Source organism: Lutra lutra, chromosome 13, assembly GCF_902655055.1.
Source record: "Lutra lutra chromosome 13, mLutLut1.2, whole genome shotgun sequence".
NCBI lineage: Eukaryota > Metazoa > Chordata > Mammalia > Carnivora > Mustelidae > Lutra > Lutra lutra.
Genome location: NC_062290.1, coordinates 31,014,050 through 31,020,575, shown reverse-complemented (window position 1 = coordinate 31,020,575; position 6,526 = coordinate 31,014,050). Strand labels below are relative to the sequence as shown.

The window sequence follows — 6,526 nt, the reverse complement described above, 5'->3', positions numbered from 1 at the left end:
TCAGTTAAGTAAGTTTACGAAGTTGTGCGTCCATCACTACAATCTCATTTTAGAGCTTTCTCTTCACCCACAGAAGACCCCTCTGCCTAATTCCACTTCCACCTTTAGCCCAAGACAACCACTAACTTATTTGCAGTTTCCATGAATTTGTAAAAAGGACAATTTTATAAAAACTTTTATAGACTTTGTGGAGCCCTCCATATCATCTTATACAAATAATGTCCAATTTAATATGTGAGGGATAATAATTTCCTATTTGATCTTCATCAAAATATGTAGTGTTAGGTCTGTTATTAAACGAAACGAGACTGAGACAAAGTGAAAGTTATTTAAAGCTTTATTTTATGATAAATATTAGAAATCAGATTGATCGGCCAGGGGAACGAGACTGAAACAAAGTTAAAGTTATGCAAAGCTCTATTCTATGCCAAACATTAGAAGTCAGACTGACTGGCCAGGGCCGTCTCTGAAGAGAGCGACCACACCCAGCTTACAGGCTTAAGAATCGACTGACTGGGGCGCCTGGGTGGCTCAGTGGGTTAAGCCGCTGCCTTCGGCTCAGGTCATGGTCTCAGGGTCCTGGGATCGAGTCCCGCATCGGGCTCTCTGCTCAGCAGGGAGCCTGCTTCCCTCTCTCTCTCTCTCTGCCTGCCTCTCTGTCTACTTGTGATCTCTCTCTGTCAAATAAATAAAAAAAAAAAAAAAAAAAAAGAATCGACTGACTGACCAGTCAGGGCCGCCACCTAAGAGAGTGACCCCTCCCCATCTTACAGGCTACCTTTTATTGGGTAAAACTGCAACCCATATCTTAGTATCTCAACCCACTGGGTTTGTGTGTCTCTTGCTGATTGGCTAGTTCCATCTGGTCTGGTGACGTGTTATTCAAGATTACCCCATACTAGAAACCGTTACAAACAGTACTTTCTGGGAAGGCTTAGTCAGTTAACATATTCAGTGTGAATAATAAGATTGTTGTCCTTCCCAAGATGGAGTCATTTTGGTTTGGGCAAGACCTTCTCACTGTTATAAACAGTACTTCATACTGATTAGATGTCTCTATCTGGCCTGACTCGTCCTTGTAGTCTGGGCTCTGTTATCAGGAACTAGCCAACTACATTTTACTGGTTTCCCGGACTTGTTTCTAAGTAAGTTTTTCTTGGGGGGGAGAGTCAGTTTAAGTTTACAGACAACAAAATAGCTATTTACCCAAGATGGAGTCGCTCTGGCTAAATAGGTCCTTTCATGTAGTTCATTCACTAGACTGTTTTTTCTACTCTACATTCAAAGTTATATATGCCAATAAAGTATGTAAGTATGTATTTATGGGGAGTGATCTCATTTTTAAGTTCTCCTGAACTGTCCCCCATCTGCTGCTGCTCCCTGCCCCATCAGCTGTACTTTTTTCTGCCAGTCACCATCTGGAACTCATGGGCTCTAGAATAAAGATGCTGCTTTGTCCACACAGGCCCAGGGAGCATGAATGAGGAGACAGCCAGACTTTGCTTCCTGCCTTGTCCCATATTGTTTTTATGACTACTACCCATGCCTCTGAGGATACACTGTGCTCACCAAATGTTTGGAATTATCACACAGGAGAGGTATCACACAGTCCTAGGTATAAGTGTTGAAGGAGTTAAATCCTCTCCAGGGATGACTCCTCTTTCCTGTTTGAATCTCTTGCTTCTCTGTTATTAAGCCTAGGAAAGTACCTCCTTCTAAACCCTGTCATACATAGATGTCCCCCACCCCTGCCACTTTCTAAGAAACTCTAGTTTCAACACATAAAGACTGGTCTTCTGGAGGTCCACATCTCTCTCTCAGAAGTCTAAGTGCTCAAGTATGAGTTACTTCATCCAGATTGGAATTACACTCCAAAGAGGGCCTGAGAACAAAAGTTGGTGGTGGCTCTCCAACTGTCAGAACAGGTGGGCATAGGTGTGAGGGAAGACTGTACTCCAATCTCAGGAAGCATGTCAGAGTAGCTGTGGGTCACTTAAAATCAAGTTCTCTTGATGTCTCTCCTCCAGTGGAAGTTGAACATATCTTAATCGCTGGACTGTCCAGGCTAACTACTGAATAAAATACACAAATATATTATCATGTTCCTCATACCATCTCCCAAGGACAAATTTTAATTCTCAGAAGCAGTGTAGTAAACCCATGAGGAGGAAGGGAAGTATTTTCTTGCTGAGTCATAATTTATAAGCCACTTCTCAATCAATAAAATCTGTCCTGTGCAATATTTACTACACAAATATAATATAAGCAGTATTGGTTATTTTCCCTCATCCCCCCTTCTTCACTCTCTGCTTTCAAATTATGACCTCTCAGGTCTTCTAGGAAGACAAAGAAAACCTATTGTTAGCTCATAAACTGTACCTTTTACGGCTGCTCCCTTGGCTGTATTAGACCTGGCTGAGGCTATAAAATCAGTACTTGTAAGTTCTTGATTAAATTCTTGGCCAAGGTCATGCTCTGTCTAGGGAGGATGAGAGGTCATGATTTCATTCTCCTAGTTATAAGCTCATAAATTACTATATGCTCTTAATCTACATGAATTCTACTTACCTTATTTACTATGCAACTCATGGATATAGTGGTATTATTTTAGTCCTGTTCAGTGATGGTTTCCAAATACCATCAACACAATCTGTTGATAAACTAAAGCTGAGTTTCTTGCTTGAATTGGTAAGCAAGCACCACACCTCCTCAGAGCTTTGGCAGGGTCTCAAAGAGGGGAAAGCCGGGTCAGAATTTAGTGAGAATTTGAAGTTTGTCTTAAGATAGGTCTTTCAATACAGGGTTTGGTTAGAATTGGGTAAAGATCAAATAAAACATCAGGATTGGTGTAAACAATGAGGAATGGGTTTTGTGGTGAGGACTTCAAAGAATGGTAGGGTACAAATTGCCTTTTGATGTCTTCCATCGGAGACTTTATTTTGGAAAATTCTGTGATGAGCTCCCAAAGCTTGCTGGGGAAAGCAACTTTCAGAAAAGTAATGAAGACAGAGGAATTAAAAAAAAAACAACACATGTTAATGTGAAGAATAAGGTAAGTGAAGTAGTTCCAGTTCTCAGCGTCTGGGGTAGGTGGGATGTAGATGGTTTCAGTTCTTAGTCCCCTTCCACTCTCTCCAAGTGAGTTAAACTGTTGAAACAGATACATTCCCAAATGTATGATGGCTCAAGTGTGAAAGAACTTTACTTTTCACTCAGGTTAAGTCCAAATTAAGTGTTCCTGATTAATGTATGGTTTTCTTCCTTGGGGAAGAAAGGACTCCAGCTTTTTAGAAACTGAACTCCATTATTTCTTAAGGCAATGACCCCCAGTCAACAGAATCACCTGGATGTTTTGCAGTCAACAGAATCATCTGGATGTTTTGCAAAACCATAGGTTGCTAAGTCTTATCCCTAAAAATTTCTTATAAACATAAAAGCTGTAAAAATAGCTTATCAACAGATTGACCCCCACCTATGATACATAGAGAGCTAGGAAATCTTATCCCTTTGACTGAAAAATAATTTTTGTAGAAAATGAAACTTAGTGGACAGCTATCCATGTCTCTCTAGCCTATCACATAACAAACAAAACTCCAAGAGCACCCATCTTCCCACACATAGAACATACTCAATTCCTCCCAAGACCCATCTAATTTTCTGCATCCAGGTGGTACATAGTCCTCTTTACAAAACCCAAAAGTGACTCCTCATGGCTTATATCCTATAAACCAAAAAATTATCTGCTCTACAATATATAATGGTAGAACAGGGACAGGATAAAATGTCCATTCAGACAAGAAAAGTGGAGAAACACAGCAGTCGTAGCAATTTATCTATAGTGATGGCAAAAATCCTACAGGACAGATACTGACAGTGGTGGGAGAGCAGTCCACTTAGTGGATGCCAAGCATGCTGTCTAGAAAGAATTCCTTTTGGCCATAATCTCTATGACCCCTTGTGGTTATGAATTCACTGTGACACTTAGTAGGCTTCTGATCTATTTGCATCTCAGCAGTTCAATGTGCTTATAACTGCACCCAGGGCAGAATTCTGAAGCCTAAATCTTTTTCTCTATTTCTTTGCCTCCTACTGCTCTCTTAGTGGGGACTGCATTGAGGCCGTTTGAAACAGTAGGTGAGAATGCTGCATTCTTTTTATTTTTTTTTAAAGGTTTTATTTATTTACCTATTTGAGAAAGAGAGTGAGTGAGGAAGAGAGCACAAATTGGGGGAGGGGAGGCAGAGGAAGAAACAATCGCCCTGCTGAGCCTAGGCTCATGACCCGAGCTGAAGGCAGACACTTAACCAACTGAGCCACCCAGGTGCCCCATAATGCTGCATTCTTGAAGGATTGTTGCTTTAAGTATAAGTTTTGGTACCTAAGACCTCTTTCAGTCTTGTCTCTTATTGGTGGGGTCTGCAGGCAGTTTCTGCAACCCTTAGAAGCCCCAAATGTTTGGATTTTCTCAATTACCTTCCATTTCTGCTTACAAGCTGGCCAGCTCTTCCCAAACATCCATCTTTTTTTTTTTTTCTAATAATAACTTGTTAAAAGCAGAAAGTAAATGTCAGCATACACTATCATGCCAACTTACCAACCATTTCCACTAAAGCTACTGACTCATAGACTCTGGTCTTCTTTCCAGCTCGTAAGTTAGACAGTTTTGCCAAATGTCTCATGGCTGCATGAACTGAATCTGTGTGTATTCAGCTTTGGATATTAGCTTCTGCAGCTGCTTCCCCCAATCACTAATGGAGCTTCATGTATTTTGGATTTTTGTCACATCATTATCCTATTTCTAATATTAATTTCTAATACTAATTTACTTAAGGTAAATCTGGCTGTTATAACAAATTAACCAAAACATGTAATAGTTCAGTCATGATACATGCTTATTTCTCACTCATGTGCAGTTCCAGAAGGTTTGTAATTGCTGGTACCTTCCATCTTTGTAGTGATAGAGCCTGACTGGGGCTCTGCTATCTCCTAGGGCCTCAGTGTCCTTGGTTTGATTTTTTGCATCTAGCTTATAGTCAGAAGAGACTGTGGGTTAGGCAAATCCTCTTCTTAACATTGGCAGTCTGGAAACAACACACTTTGCTTCAGCTCACATTTTATTACTGAGAACAGGACACACGACCATACCCAGATGTAAGGAGTGACAAAACATTAGGCTCTACCTGAGTAATCCCTTTGTGGCAAAACTCCACACTGTGGAAGGGAAGCACAAATCTTTGGTGGCCATCTAGCTGTGGGCCACACCAGCAAACCCCATCATTAGAATCATCCAGTCAAAAGCCAACTTGGATATAGGTGTTCTACCAGTTAGAATGGCTTTGGACCGTTAGTAGTATATTTCAGAAATAAGGATGACTTAAACAAGATAAGAGTTTGTTTCTCGCATAAAACGTGCAGAACTGGGGAGTCTTGATAGATACGGCTCTTCCATTTAGTCATCAAAAACTCAGATTCCTTCTACCTTTCTGCATTACCATCCTTAACTCCTAGCTTGTGTTTTTCAAAATGGCTCCTAGATCTCTAGATATTGCATCCACATTTCAGGCTTGAAGAAGGAAGAAGGGTGAAAATACAAAAGAGTATTTTAAAAAGAAGTTTCCTAGACACAATGTTACACCAACAATATAGGGATTTTATCATGAAGAAAGAAGGGGAGGTCAGCATGGAGGAGTACACCTGAGAGCCTTGCCCTTGGCGAATTGTGGATGATTGTGGTGGAGTCCTTTACAATGGGCAACATAGGTGGTGGGACCTCTCAGACAATCAAGGATTTTTGCAATTCTCCAGTGGGAGTAAACCACAGACTGTGAGGGAGTTTGACAGATATTAAAACCAGAGCTCTGTGGTTGGGAGGTAACTTTGCACTTTGGGGAGGTTTATTTTCCATGACTGACTGCAGTATGGTTCAAGTTAGAGGGAAAGAAGATCCCTGAAACTCCATCACAAGTGGTGCCTTATCAGGACACACACTGGCAGCAAGAAATGGACCAGTGGCTATGGCTGGGTCAGCTGCAATGGGTAGCATTCTCCTAGCTTTAATTGAAGGTGCTAGTATTTTATTGACAATATTTGCCTCATCATAATTTCCCAGTGGTCCTCAGTTTGCTGAAGGCCCCTCTTAGTTGCCTCCAGCCCAGTTACCATCCTCACTATCTGGAGATCATTGACAATATCAGTAGGACTTCTTCCCCAAGATTTTTAAAACAGAATGAGCTATAGTTCAAGAAAGAATTTCAGAAGGTAAGTTACAGTCTGTTTTTAAAACCACAGGTGGAACAGCTATGCCAAACAGGCTTTGAAGAGACACTTACTCTTTTTTCTATTTAAAGGAACGTGGGGGATGGGGCACCTGGGTGGCTCAGTCAATCAAGCATCTGTCTTCAGCTCAGGTCATGATCCCGGGGTCTTTGGATTGAGCCCCATTCGGGCTCCCTGCTCTGCAGGGGGCCTGCTTCTCCCTCTCCCTCTGCCCGCTGCTCTCCCTGCTTATGCTCTCTCCCTCTCTTTC

The 6,526-nt window shown here is 41.4% G+C and overlaps 1 pseudogene; it reads left to right on the top strand.

Moving 5' to 3' along the window:
• Positions 1 to 5,680: 5,680 nt before the first annotated feature.
• Positions 5,681 to 6,197, top strand: LOC125084107 (mitochondrial import inner membrane translocase subunit Tim17-A-like; annotated as a pseudogene).
• Positions 6,198 to 6,526: the final 329 nt, after the last annotated feature.